Source organism: Monodelphis domestica, chromosome 2 (assembly GCF_027887165.1).
Source record: "Monodelphis domestica isolate mMonDom1 chromosome 2, mMonDom1.pri, whole genome shotgun sequence".
In the NCBI taxonomy this organism is placed as follows: Eukaryota; Metazoa; Chordata; class Mammalia; order Didelphimorphia; family Didelphidae; genus Monodelphis; species Monodelphis domestica.
This window is the reverse complement of record NC_077228.1, coordinates 267,520,618-267,535,216: the sequence shown is the minus strand read 5'-3', so window position 1 is coordinate 267,535,216 and position 14,599 is coordinate 267,520,618. Positions and strand designations below refer to the sequence as shown.

At 36.5% G+C, this 14,599-nt stretch overlaps 1 protein-coding gene across 2 annotated transcripts in view; it reads right to left on the bottom strand.

Moving 5' to 3' along the window:
• Positions 1-13,215, bottom strand: part of BTNL2 (butyrophilin like 2) — a 57,686-nt gene extending 44,471 nt beyond the window's left edge. For both annotated transcript variants that reach the window (XM_007483615.3, XM_056817951.1), the window contains exon 1: positions 12,763-13,215. The gene's annotated coding sequence lies outside the window, so the exon portion shown is untranslated. The remainder of the gene's footprint in view (positions 1-12,762) is intronic.
• Positions 13,216-14,599: the final 1,384 nt, after the last annotated feature.

Genomic DNA, 14,599 nt, shown 5'->3' with positions numbered 1-14,599 from the left:
AGAGCATCTAGATCCATTGGGGTCTTGAATTCTATCTTATCCTACAGGGAAAGTGAGAAGGGAAAACTAATGGGGGGAAGGGGGAAGGAGTACAAAAAGGGAGGGAAATAGAGGGGGGAAGGAACTTAACAGACCCTAAAAAAACAAGAAGGGAACAAATAGGGATGGGCCAGAAAGGGAAGCATAGGGGGATTGATTAAAAGCAAACCACTGGTTTAAAAGGATATATCAAAAGAAGAAAGGACAGAACTAGAAGAGGATATCAAAATGCTGGGGCTGTTGTCTACAAAAAACACACCTGAGGCAGGTAGACACTCACAAGATTAGAATTAAAGGTTGGAGCAAAATCCATTGGGCCTAAACTGATAGAAATAAGGTAGGAATTACAATCATGATATCTGACAAAGTCAAAGTAAAAATAGATCTGATTAAAAGGGATAGGGAAGGTAAATACATCCTGATAAAAGGGAGATTAGACAGTGAGGAAATATCAGTAATCAACATATATGCACCAAATGGTATACCATACATATACAAAGCATACAGATTAGATTTCTAAAAGAGAAACTAGTGGAATTGAAGGAGGAAATGGATAGCAAAACTATACTAATGGGAGACCTTAACCTACCACTATCAAATTTAGATAAATCAAATTTAAAAATGAATAAGAAAGAGGTAAAAGATGTGATGAGATCTTAGAAAAATTAGAGTTAATAGATATATGAGAAAAATAAATAGGGACAAAAAGGAATACACCTTCCTTTCAGCAGCACATGGTACATTCACAAAGATTGACCATGTACTAGGTCATAAAAACATGGCAAACAAATGCAGAAAAGCAGAAATAATAAATGCAATCTTTTCAGATCATAATGCAATAAAAATAATGATCAGTAAGGGTACATGGAGAGCCAAATCAAAAATTAATTGGAAATTAAATAATATGATTCTCCAAAAACAGTTAGTTAGAGAACAAATCATAGAAACAATTAATAATTTCATTGAAGAAAATGGCAATGATGAGACATCCTTTCAAAATCTATGGGATGCAGCCAAAGCAGTACTTTGGCAGTACTCAGGGGAAAATTTATATCCTTGAGTTCATATATTAACAAATTAGGGACGGAAGAGGTCAATGAAGTAGAAATGCAAATCAAAAAACTTGAAAGCAAACAAATTAAAAATCCCTAGAAGAAAACTAAATTAGAAATCCTGAAAATTAAGAGAGAAATTAATAAAATCAAAGTGATAGAACTATTGAACTAATAAATAAGACAAGAAGCTGGTATTTTGAAAAAAAAAACAAACAAAATAGACAAAGTACTGGTCAATCTAATTTTAAAAAAAGGAAAGAGGAAAACCAAATTAACAGTATCATAAATGAAAAGGAAGACCTCACCTCCAATGAAAAGGAAATTAAGGCAATCATTAAAAATTATTTTGCCCAATTCTATGGCAATAAATATGCCAATCTAGGTGATATGAATGAATATTTACAAAAATATAAATTGCCTAGATTAACAGAAGAAGAAATAGAATTCTTAAATAATCCCATATCAGAAAATGAAATTGAACAAGTCATCAAAGAACTCGCTAAGAAAAAATCCCCGGGGCCTGATGGATTCACAAGTGAATTCTATCAAACATTCAAAGAACAGCTAATCGCAATACTATACAAACTATTTGACATAATAAGCAAAGAGGGAGTTCTACCAAATTCCTTTTATTACACAAATATGGTACAGATTCCCAAGTCAGACAGGTCAAAAACAGAAAAAAAAACTATATAAAGTCCTGGGTTCAATTTTGACCCCAAATACTTCGTAGCTGTGTGACCCTGGGCAAGTCATTTAACTCCGTTGCCTAGCCCTACTGCTCTTCTGCTTTGGAACCAATATATAGTACTGATTTTAAGATAGAACTTATAAGGGTTTTTTTAATCCAATTACTCACCTAATTGTATTCTAACTGCATAATAAACAGACCAAAAATATCAATGAAGAAGACACTGTAAGCAAGACCCCTAACCTCAATTGCTTAGCCCTTATTGCTATTCTGCCTTAGAATCAAATACTTAGTATAGTTCTAAGTCAGAAGGTGAGGGTTATTTTTTGAAGTGTTCGCTAATTAACAATTGTGATTATTTTGTATCAATGAGAAGCACACTAGAAATTATTTAGACTTCAAAGTTCAGCTCAGATACTGACTTCTCAGTCTTTGCTGATCACCTGCTCCATTCACTTTTCCCTTTCTTCAAATTATCTTGTATTTACTTAACTCTGTATGTATTATAGCTGCCCTCCCCAGGCTCCCCATAGAATGTAAGCTACTTGACTACCATTTACTGTTGCATTTTTGTGTTTGAATGCCAGACTCCCAGCATAGTTCTTTATATACTATAGATTCCTAATAAATGTTTGTTGTTACTGCTGCTGCTGCACTTTTGTTAAGTGGTGTACAGATTCAGCCAGAAGAATCAAGAGCACATTTAAATGAGAACCCTAGAATGTTAATTAAATTAAATTATACTAAACACATTTATTATTGAACCTATTTAGGATTCTATGAGATAGTAACTTAAAGAGGGAAAAAAAGGGGAGAGGAGAGTATCCAGTTGGGGGGAATATCATTCAACTTGGAGAGTATGCAGGGGGAAATAATGCAAGATCTTACTGCTTTCTAAGAGGCAGTGTATGGTCAGTGTATAGGGACCAAGTCAGGAGGTACCACTAAAATAGCAAGCAAAAAATCCAAAACATTGTTGTTTTTGGTATTGTTTTAAAAGATAAGGGTCAGTAATTATGGCTTTGAACAAGTCACTTCCCCTTCTTTGAAATTCAATTTCCTCCTCTTAAAAATGAATGAGCTGAACTAGAAAATTTCCAAGTTCTATGATCTGAATACTTATTGAATTAATTACAGGCTTTTGGGTGACAAAGCTGAATATACACTTGTGACTTTATTCCTTTTTTCCTCTTTTCAAAGAAAATCATAAAATATCAGCCAAAAGATCATTTATAAAGTAGTATCTCCATCTTATGGATAAGGAGACTGAGGTTCAAAGAGCTAAAATGACTTCTATGGTCACACAGTCAGTGGTAACTATGGACTAGAAAAGTCTATGTGTGACTTGAATAAGTTTGACTAAAATTAATAAAGTCTCATATTTTTTGTGTTTTAAAAAATTCTCCCCCAAACTGATACATATCCAATTCGATTCAACAGACATTTATCAGCCCACACCATTTCTTACCTAAGTAGAGGGTTTCCTTAGAATGGTCAGATGTTGCTGTATGATGGGGGATAGAAAATCCCCTCTAATCCACTGGGCACCTTACTCACTTGGACTCTAAGGATCTCTAGAACTTGACAGGGCCTGAGTTTTCAAACCCACTTTATGTTAGGATCATCTTCATAATCTTGTTCCACTCTTCCCTCCACACTCAAGTCGAGACTCAGCACACACATATCAGTGGAAAGGCTCAGGATGCTCTGGGTCCTCTACCACTCCCCTAAGAAGTCCATACTTCCAGTTGAGCCCTTCTACAGTCAGCTTCAGTGTTTTGGCAGGGGCCTCTGAAACTTCTAATCTTCCCACTCTGAGACCTAAAAACTGTATGGGACTTTGTACTGGAATACAGCTCTTGCCAAAGAAGCAATTTCAAAATATAAGTAGGTTCCTTATCATCTCTATTCAATATACATCACAGTAGTGACACAGTTCAGTGAAAGAAACACTATGCTGAACAACAAAGAATCTAGGATCAAATCTCACCTCTTCCATTCTTTCTGTGACTGTTTTGGGGTAAGTCTCTCTGGATCTTAGTTTTCTCATCTGTACAGTATAGGGATTTGACTAAATTACTTCTAATATTCCTTCCAGCTCAAATCTAAGTAGCCCCAGAGGATGCAAAGAAAGGAAGATTCAAAACTGATACATGTTAGTTTCTTTTTATATGATAAGAAATCATGGCTAGTACTAGTAGTAGTACTGAACCCTAAAGAAATCAAAGATGGGGGAAAGGACCTACCTGTGTAAAAATATTTATATCAGTTCTTTTTATAGTAGCAAAGAACTGGAAACTGAAAGGATGCCCATCATTGGGTAATGACTGTATGCACTGTAGTCTATGATTATAATGAGATATTATTATGCCATCAGAAATGACAAAAAGGACAATGACCAAAAGAACCTGGAATTAAATGAAGTGATGTATAGTGAAGTTAGCAGAACCAGGAGAGCATCATGCATAGTAACAACAATAATATATCATGATCAATTGTGAATGACTTAACTATTATCAGCAGTGCAAGGATCCAAGACAACTTGAAGAGACTCATGATGAAAAAGCTAACCACTGCCATAGAAGAGGCTGCTGGAGTCTGACTGCAGATTGAAGCATACCACTCAAACTTCATTCTATTTCCTTCATGAATTTTTCTCTAGTGTAAGTAATATGTGTCTTATTTCACAATATTATGATCATGGAAATATGTATGGCATGTACTACTTATATTGCTTTCTATTATGCAGGGTAGGAAAAGAGAAAATATGGATCACAAAATGTGACATTGCTTTATGGATAATGCTTTATATACACAAAAGTGCTCAGTGATTAGGGACTTATTTCAAAACTGAGAGGGAAGGCCAAGAATAACCCCTCTTTGCTTTTGCAGACAGTTATTAGAAATTCTTGTCTAATTTTGGGGCCTAATTTCAAGATCTAGTTTCCAACACTCTGGTGCTGCATTCAGTCGTTCCATTCATGTCTGATTCTTTTTTGATGCCATTTGGGGTCTTCCTGGCAAAAGATACTAGTCGTTTTCCATTTCTTTCTCCATCTCATTTTGCAAATGAAGAAACTGAGACAAACAGAGTTAAGTGGCTTGTTCAGCATCACATATAAGTGAATGAGGCAGGATTTTAATTCAAGTTTTCCCAACTCCAGGTCCAGCACTCTATCCACCACTGCATTTTCTAGCTGTACCTCCTCACAATCAGTTCAACTGTTTCAGACAACAGATTCTCAGACTACCTGAGGACTCCACTTATACCTGTCCCATTTGGTGAAACCCTCCAATGCTTGTAGCTTGGCCACACATCTTGCTAGAAATCAACATACTTCCATATCACAATTGAAGGTCATTGAAGAAATTACCAAATTTAGGGACCCTGTTGCTCTAGCAGGAAGTCTCCCCTATCAACCAAGCATACATATAATAGGAGCACATCAGTTTATCCTTAATAAAGAAGGGTTCTGCCTGGCTTCCAGTGCCCACAATGCTGAGGCAAGAGAGCTGTTATTCACTGGAGGTAATTATCACAACATCATCCTTGCACTCATGCAAAGAATTGTTGTTCATCTTTCATTTTCAAAGAAGACTGATGACATCACAGGATGATAAATTGGCTTGCCTGTGAATTGGATTTAAGTGAGGTAGAGTTGCAGTCATTGGCCTCATTCTCTCTTTCTGTCATCAAAGTCCAATGGCAAGACAAAGTAGGACTAGTGGTGACTCAGGATACAGTGGAAGACTTTGGCATTTTCAACATCCAGCTAAGCTCTAAGCATTGCACAGTACCTGCTTTGGCCATTGGAACAAATTGTTCTCATCCACCCAGTTCACCAGGAGAAGTCTTCGCACACTCCTCTAATTCATTGATGGGTTTGAGACTTCTTAGCTACCCTCAACTTGGTTTAGCCCATTTGCTAAGGGATGTAACTATTATGCATGCTACAGCTTCTTCCAGGCACAGAGTACTTCATGAAGTACCAACCTGGAAAAGAAGACAGAAGTGAGGAGAGAAGAAGGAACAGCATGCAAGAGGATGTCAGGGGTACTACTGAGCTGATGTTAGCCAAGGAAAATGACTCCATCATAAGGAAGCTGGCAGCCCCAAACCAGAGCCAAAGCCAGTCTAAACCCAAAGATCTTTAGTACAGCTCCTTCTTGCCAGGAACTAAAAACATGCTAGAGGAGGCAATAAGACTCCACCATTTCATACACATAAGCTAAAAGATAGTTTGGTTTCCTTATCACATAACTTGGCAGGCACAGAAATTTGAACTTAATACTGCCATGGGGGTAACAATAATAATATTAATGATAATAATGATAATAATAATATGAAGCATTTACGTAGTGTTTTAAGGTTTTTAGAACACTCTACATGTTATCTCATTTGATCTTTACAACAATCTCAGGAGGTATTATTATCCTTATTTTATAGATGCGAAAACTGAATCCAGGAGAGGCCAACTGACTTGCCCAGGATCACATAAATAAGACTGAGTGAGAGATGGGCAGCTATATATAGCACAGTGGATGGAGACTAGGCCAGGAGTCAGGAAGACCTGGGTTCAAATCCTACCTCAGATACTTCTTAGCTGTATATTCCTGGACAAGTTACTTGACCACAATTGTCTAGCCCTTACCACTTTTCGGTCTTAGAATTAATACTTAGATAGAAGGTAAGGGTTTTTGGTTTTGTTTTGTTTTTTAAGTGAGAGGCAGTATTGTCACTTAAGTCTTCCAAATTCCAAGTTCAGCACTCTATGGAAAGAGCAGGAAAGAAGCCTCATTAAACCTTTAGGGTGTGACCCTGGGCAAGTCACTTGACCCCCATTGCCTAGCCTTTACTACTCTTCTGCCTTGGAACCAATACACAGTATTGATTACAAGATGGAAGGTAAGGGTTAAAAAAAAAAACATTTAGGGAAGTTATCTTGCAAAATTCTTGAAACTGCAGCATAGTTCAGTCAAAATTTTCTCCACACAATGAAGATACTTCCTCTCCTTAAGAGGAATCATATCTCACCCTTTTTCCATGTCTGAGAAGAGAATCACATACAGTAATTGCCATATATCAGAATCCATAGAGACTCAGTTAAAGCTCTTAGTCATGGCCTTGACTGTTTCAGACTGCTCATAGGTATCACCTTTGCAGGGTGGGCAGAGCCCAGAGAAGTCATGGGGCTCCTGCCTATAATTTTCTATAGTTGTAATTAGTAAATTTCTGAAAAAATATGCTTCTGTTTGAAACTCTACCCTACAATCATTCTGAAGGCTCCTGCTGCCTCTCTATCCAATATTAAATCAGGCTGCTACCAGGAGAAGGCATAGACAACACAAAGACTCTAAAAGTCAGCTAGATTCATAGACTTATAGAGCCAGAAGTTACTTAAGAAGTTATCTACTAAGAGTTTGTGACTAGAAATCAATTTTCCCAATGACGGTTATTTTATGGAGGGTGATTATGAAATCTCTTTCCATTTTATCAAGAGTATTTTGAAACTTCTTCAAACTAAATTTCATTCTAACCAAAGGGGTCCTAGCGGGAAGAACTTTGCCAAACATAAATGGCACTTGTGATTAACAAGAGGCATATCAGCATTTTATTCCCTTCATAGGCTATAAACTACTCTAAGGATGTTGACATTCTCAGAGAACTCTGATTCCCAAATACATTATATAGCTCTACTATCAATAGGGTGTGAGAGTAATAATATCCACCAGTAATTCTAATTGCTGACTTATTTTTATTTCAAACAAGGGGCAAGACAAGATGTACTCTGTGTTACCCCACCAAGAAATGACAGATCCCTTGTGAACTGTCTTATTTTGGGTTGTGATGTCTCAGTGTACTGAAAAAGAGCGCTGTTCTAATTCATCAGATAAGTCTGAAGAAAGCTATAGTTGTCTCTCAGAGAAAGTCAAGTGACATACTCACAGTCACACAGCTAGTGTCACCAGTGGAAGCTAAAGCCAGGTCTTCTGAGCTCCCAGTTCACCATTCAAAGACCATCTCTCAAACAAAACAAGAGGATTGTCTGGTTTACACACAGGAGTAAGAAACCTTCCCTTGAGGAACACACCTCCACATATCTACCTCTCACAATAAATGATCAGATGAAAGGGCCTTTCTAAAATCAAAAGAGAATCTAAACAATTTAAAATAAGCCATACCCTTGGCAACAGAACATTTAGAAGGAGAAGGGTTGGTGTTGTTGTAAGTGTACAGAGAAAGCCCTTTATCACCATGGGGTTTTTTTTCCCTTCTTCATTTCCACCTACGATTTTATTGGTTTTGGGAACTCTATCAGCGCAGATATTAGAAGTGGATATTACCAGAGGCATGGGGAAAGACTTTCTTGCCCTGTGTAACACAGCAAGAATGTATCAGAGGTGAAATTTGATCTAACTTTGATCTGAATCGAAGACCAGCTCTTTATCCATTATCCCATACTGCATCTGTCTTGGTCACCAAAGAGAGACAATTTGAGTGTTTTTCCAACATTGTAAAGGGAAGAGGGAACCTTCAATGAGCAACAGTATGGAAAATATACTCTGTTCCACTTTGGTCTTCAATTTCTTATCTAAAGCTTTTTAATTATCTCCTAAATTAACTTGCTGTTCTGTCCTTTCAGATCCATTCTCCACAGCCTTCCTAATGATACTCCTCTGCTCAAAAAACTTCATTGTTTTCCTCTCTCCTTACAGAAAAGAACATTAACTCCTGACTCTTAGCATTCAAGGCCCTCCATAATCTGGCTCCAGACCACTTGTCCAGTCTTATTTTGTACTACTCCCCTTCATGTTATCTGTAGCCACGTTAAACTGGCTTTCTCGCCACTTACTATTCTCATTCCACCTCCTCACATCTTTGTATCTTTGCTCATGCTGCCTCCAAAACTGGAAATGCACTCTTCCACTCCTATTATTGCTATTAAAGTCTTTCTTTCTACAAGGCCCATCTCAGATGCTTCCTTTTTCATGAGGCCTTCCCTGATTCTTACATTCCTAGGAAAACATGGTCGTTCCTTCCTTAAATCTGTCATTGTATTTTACCTTAAATCTTTGCTTATTTACCTGACAATCAGTCAGTAAATATTTATTAAGCACCTACTATGTATTAGGCACCATACTGAGCACTGGAGAAACAAATATAGAAAAAAGAAAGACAGTTCTTGCCCTCAAGGAGTTTATAATCTAATGGCATACAAAAGGAAGCCAGGGAGGTAGGGATGAGAGAGGAGATACTTGAGATCAGAGGAAAAATTAGACAAGACTCAAAGTAGTGCAACCAGGTGAGAAATGAGATGTTCTGAGGTGAGATCCCTCTTGAAATGGAAGTTTTAGAGCACATGATTCCACATCCTAATCAGAGAGACAGAGGGTAATGATGAGGCTCAGTACCAAGGCTAATAGAATCTTGCAAAATGATGAGGTTTTTTTCCCAGTAAATAACTTTCCTGGGGCACAGTGAAAAGCTCAGTTATTTGTCTCCTTGTGCTCCCACCCTATCCCTCATACCCTTTAGATTATGAGCACCCTGAGAGTAGGACCCATGTCATTGTCACTTTTGTATGTTCAATGCCTTAATCACAGTAGAAATTTAATAAAAGATCATAGAAAAATCCTAAATCTCAAAGAAATTCTTTTAAAAATTGGGAATGAAGGGAGAATAGCAATTCTAGACATTAAATTATACAACAAAGCAGTAATCAGAAACTTTTGATACTATATGAAAAAAGAGAAAGTAGATCAATAGAACGAATTAGATTTTTTAAAAAGTGAAAAGCAACTAACCTCAATAACCTGGTTTTCAATAAACCTGAGAATGTACTTGAAAAGAACTCCCTATTTGACAAGAATTGTTAAAAAACGACATGCCATATTGGCAAAAAAAAAAAAATAGGTTTCTAGGAGGTAGCTGGGTAGCTCAGTGGATTGAGAGCCAGGCCTAGAGGTCCTGAGTTCAAATCTGATTTGATTTCAGAGACTTCCCAGTGTGTGACCCCAAGCAAGTCATCATTGCCTAGCCCTTACCACTCTTTTGCCTTGGAACCAATACACAGTTTTGATTCCAAGATGAAAAGTAAGGGTTTAAAAAAATAGGTTTATACCATCATATGCCATAATAAGGCCAAAATGGATATGGGAACTGAAAAATAAAAGTCATATTCCTAAAAGTCTAAATAAAAAAAAGTTAAAGGAATTAGCTATAGCAAGGGGAAGAATTCTTAATCAAAGGATAAAGATAATCTTAAAATATAAACTAGATCATTTTAATTACATGAAATTGAAATTCTCAAATAAAAAATTAACACAACTAGGTTAAGGAGAAAACTGGTCTAAAGGAAAAGATCTTTGCATTTAAAAAGTTCTGGTAAAATTCTGTGCTATATACTATATCATACAAAATATTGTAATGCATTTCTAGTGGATTTGTGAATTTGTTCAGACATTTTGGAAGGCAAAGTGGAAAATCATTTTTCATATGATTCTTACATTATGTTTAACATTCTGCAAATTGTAGGATTTCATATCTATTCCTCAATGAATGTCAAAAAAATATAAAGAAACTTCTCAAAAGAAAGATTGCCAATTCCTTACAATTATATGAAAGAATATTCCAAGTCACTAACAATTTAAAAAATACAAATCAAAATAACTCTGAGATTTCACTTCACACAACAAATTGGGAAAGAGAACAAATGGTAATAGTCAATGTCATAAAATAGTGGTTCCCATTTAGGGTTTATCAATTATTTTGGGGAGATCATTTAAGGAGTTGGAGCTAAAAACACTTTAATGGAGCCCCTTAAGCAACAAATCATTGCCTAATTATGTTACCAAAAAAAAGTCCAATATTAAAATTCACTTTCCATATGATTATTACATTAACATTCTGCAAGTTGTAAGATTTCATTTAAAAAGTTATGTTCAAAAACTGTAAAATGAAGAAATTTACAATTAAATTGAACTATGAGGTCTTACTAAATTACTTTTTTATTTCTTTTTTTTTTAAACCCTTACCTTCCGTCTTGGAGTCAATACTGTGTGTTGGTTCCAAAGCAGAAGAGTGGTAAGGGCTAGGCAATGGGGGTTAAGTGACTTGCCCAGGGTCACACAGCTGGGAAGTGTCTGAGGCCAAATTTGAACCTAGGACCTCCCATCTCTAGGCCTAACTCTCAATTCACTGAGCTACCCAGCTGCCCCCACTTTTTTATTTCTTATACAATATCCCACATAGACTATTTTCTCAGAGTTTTATCATTTTATATTTATAGTCTATTATTTTAATTAAGTTTTTCTATTTTATAATTGCAATTATATAATATACACCTTAATTTGGAGCCATTTTGGACAAAAACTATCATCATAGTTCTCATAAGCACTGAATGAATAAATCTAAAATATTAAGTAATTTTATTGATATTCAAATTTCATATTCAAAAATAAATAAATGTTAAATTAGTCTGGGGGTTAACAATATTTTATTTTTTGCCTGAAAGGGGTTCACTGAACATTTTGGAAGGCAATGTGCAATCGTGCTAAGAAAATGACTGAAATGCCCATACCCTTTGATAAATTGGTAGATATATGCTCTAAGAAGAACACTGATAAAAGCAAAGGTCTTACATATGCAAAAATATTGACAGTAGGAATGTTTATAGTGGCAAAAAATAAGTAGAAAGAAAGATGACTTTTATAGCCTGATGAGTTAGTGATGAGTCAATGAGAAGATTCATATGGACTGATGCAAATGAAGCAAGCAAGATCAGGAAAACAACATATACAATTACTACAATGATATAAGCTGAAAATAAAATGATAAACAATTGAAACTGAGTTCTGTAAAGTTGTAATGTCCAAGTTTGGCCCCAAAGAAGCTATTTGAGAATGCATCTCCTTCCCGTCTTTGCATAGGAGAAAGACTATGAATATGAAATATTGCATGTAAGTTGGACTTTGTTGAAATATTGGTTAGTTTTGCTGAACTTTTTCTTAATATTTTTCCTATTTTTTTCCATAAGAGATGGCTCTCCCAAAGGTGAAGTGGGAAAGGACAGGGCAGTTAGGGTTATAATCCAAACAACGGGTTCTAGAAAGGTATTTCAGTGCAGGAAGCCAGAAAAAAATCAGGGGAGGAGGGGCAGAATAGATAGAGCACAGGGCCTAGAGTCAGAAAAACTCATCTTTCTGAGTTCAAATCTGGCCTTAGACACCTGAGCAAGTCATTTGACTCTGTCTCAATTTCCCCATCTATAAAATGAGCTGGAGAAAGAAGTGGCAAACCACTCCATTATCTTTGCTAAGAAAACCCCAAATGGGATCATGAAGAGTCAGATGTTACTGAAAAATGTTGAAAAGAATAGGAGATGCTGTGAAATGTGGAGGGTGTAAAAACAAAAGATAAGAATAAAAGTTGTTTTTAAAATGCTTGATAAATTGAATTAGATGAATACTATGAAAACATTGACTAGAACCAGACTTTGGAGCTCCTTGGACACTAAAGAAGTTTGTCTTTTGATAGTCAGTAAGGAGCCTCAAAATTTTTTGAGCCATGGAAGGATGTAATCAGTCATTCACTAGGAAATTTATCCAGATCATTGGGTAACAGATTAAATGGGAGAGAGATTAGAAGCAGGGACAAATTAAGAGGCTACTACTATAATAGTCAAATAATGAGAACCCAAACTAGGGTGGGACCAGTGCGAAATGGGGGAGGGAGAAGGACTTGATATTACAAGGAAGTAGAATAAAGATATATCTGCACTTTTCTGACAACATTTTTTGTTAGGTTTTGTTTACTATCTGGGAAATATCTTTCTTCTCTTTCTTTCCTTTTAGAAAGCCACCTTTTTCCTATTTAGCAGCCTGTTCACACTAATACCCAAAGGCAGAACAACTCTTTAACTGATTATTTTCTTCCATTTCCCATTTTACCACAAAAGTTTATGAAATTTTTCTTACTGGCTGAAATCCTATTACTACTAGAGAGCACCATTGAGTCTTCTTCTTTGGGTTGTCTCTCATTTACTTTGAGGATCTTCTTTTCAGATATTTGGAAGGATTCTCTCTTCAAGATATTCTGGAAAATCAGAAATATCCCAAGGGACCTAATTTAAACAAGTCTGGCATCCTGACAATTCAGCTCAAATTAACAAACACTTATCAATGCCTACTTTGTGTAAGGCACTAGGAATAAAAAAACTTTTTTTTCAAATCATGTACTCTTTACCCTCCAAAAGCTTATATTCTGGAGGGAAGAGTGATAAAACTTGTAAAAAATGGTAATACAATTTAGAAAGTAATAATCCAAACAAAGGGCTCTAGAAAGGTATTTCAGTGCAAGAAGCCAGAAAAAAAATCAGGGGAGGAAAGTAAAGTCCTTCTATGACTAAATGGAATTCTTCTATCTGCATTGCTACTTGGCACTTCTAGCTTTCCTACTTCTAAGGTTCTGGTCCTTTGTTGTGACATAGTTTCTGGAATATTCTCAGGTCACATGCCCACATTCTGCTTCAACTTGCTCAGAGGGAGCTGCTTTCATCCTGCAATACTTCTATACTCTTCTATTCTCCTCTATTTTCCTGCTTTCCCACACCTAAGTCGTTCCTATAACCACATAACCAGAAAGAGTATGATAATGGTTGGTGACACTGGAAACTGACCATTGAAATCCCTCGAACACAAGAATTCAGATGAAGGACAGTTTACAAAGGACAAGAATTGGAACATGAACTTACTGGGTAGGGGCCAATTTCCTCTTTAGAATATTCTTAGACCTTTTGGCTGAAGGTTCTTCTTTTCAAAGTAATCTTCGCCTTCTTTCTCAGATCTCAAAACTTCATCTTTCCTTGAATTCTTTTATATTATGACATTCCTTTCATTTTTACTTATTCCTCCCACCCCATTCCCTAATCAATCTGATTCATTCCTCACTCTAGGAATCTCTCATCAGCTGCTTTTTCATTCTTTCTCACTCAGGGTGTTAATCTTTGCTGGAAAAAAGTCACATCCTTCACAAAATGTCCCATTTCCTGTCCACATCTGAAAATTTTTCTCTTTATCCAGCCCCTTTCTCTCCTCTGCTCTCAGAAAAGTGTCTCCAACCCTGTCATTTGTTCCCCTGTTCTTACTGCTTCCCTACTACCTGCCCCAAATTACTGCTATGTTTCTTATATCTTCAGTCTCCTTCCTACCTTTCTTCCTACAAATATGCCTCTTTTATTCTTTTTTTAAATCCTTACCTTCTGTCTTAGAATCAATACTGTGTATTGGTTCCAAGGCAGAAGAAAGATAAGGGTTAGATAATGGAGGTTAAGTGATTTGTCCCAAGGTCACACAGATAGGAAGTGTCTGAGGTCATATTTGAACCCAGGGCCTCCTGTCTCTAAGACTGGCTCTTAATCAACTAAGACAACTGCTCTGTTTCCTTTATTATTTTTTTTAACCCTTACCTTCTGTCTTGGAATCAATACTATATATTGGTTCCAAGGCAGAAGAGTGGTAAGGGCTAGGCAGTGGGGGTTAAGTGATTTGCCCAGGGTCACATAGCTAGGAAATGTCTGAGGCCAAATTTGAACCTAGGACCTCCCATCTCTAGGCCTGGCTCTCAATCCACTGAGCTACTCAGCTGCCCCCTGCTTCCTTTATTCTTAAAGAAAATATGCCAAAATTTTACCTCCTTTCTGAGTCAAACCACCACTTTCTCTCCCCCTCTCTCCCTCTCCTTTCTTTCTCCTCCCTTCTTTTGCTCCCTTCCTCTCTCTTTTCCCCTCTCCCTCTCTTCTGTCTCTCTCTATTC